This window comes from Mesoplodon densirostris, chromosome 8 (genome assembly GCF_025265405.1).
Source record: "Mesoplodon densirostris isolate mMesDen1 chromosome 8, mMesDen1 primary haplotype, whole genome shotgun sequence".
NCBI classification, from domain to species: domain Eukaryota; kingdom Metazoa; phylum Chordata; class Mammalia; order Artiodactyla; family Ziphiidae; genus Mesoplodon; species Mesoplodon densirostris.
Window position 1 is genome coordinate 37,106,587 of NC_082668.1, and position 644 is coordinate 37,107,230.

General features: G+C 37.9%; 1 non-coding gene across 1 annotated transcript; it reads left to right on the forward strand.

Annotated features, from left to right (window-relative positions):
* Nucleotides 1-283: 283 nt before the first annotated feature.
* On the forward strand, nt 284-390 carry LOC132495563 (U6 spliceosomal RNA). Its single transcript, XR_009533293.1, has one exon. It is a non-coding gene; the product is annotated as a U6 spliceosomal RNA (small nuclear RNA).
* The last annotated feature ends 254 nt before the right edge of the window (nt 391-644 follow it).

A 644-nucleotide genomic window follows, 5' to 3' on the forward strand; every position in this document is an offset into this window, starting at 1 on the left:
CTTTTTGTTTCCTTAAAAAAAATTTTTTTTTTGTATTTGTATAATGCCTTTTTGTGGTTTTGGTTTGGGGGTAATACTCAAGAAGAGCAAAAAACATTCTAATTCAGTTATATGTTAAGAGGTAAGGGAAATATAAGCGAGGGAGATTAAGGTTGAGAGGAACATTAATCCTATCAAGACACATCAGGGAAGAAAGTAACCAACCAAACCAAAAGGAACTGTATTTGCAAAACAAGTTTTTGATGTTAGATACCACTTGGAATGTTTAAGATAAGCCAAAATAGTGCTCGCTTCAGCAGCATATATACTAAAATTGGAATAATACAGAGAAGATTAGCATGGCCCCTGTTCAAGGATGACGTGCAAATTCATGAAGTGTTCCATATTTTGGGGGGAAAAGGTATTTGGACCACAGAAAGAATTCAATAAATGGCAGCAGTTGTTAAGACAAAAGAAGAAAAGATAGACTAAAATATACCCAGGATGTTGTTTTGATTGTACCTACCCTCTACTCACCTATACAATATGATAGTCTTGTTAGGCACTGAAGTCAGGGTAGGTTCCAACCGTTGTGACTGAGATCCTGGGTCCTGTGTCATGCAGTGTCAAGAAGCAGAAGTGGGGCTTCCCTGGTGGCGCAGTGG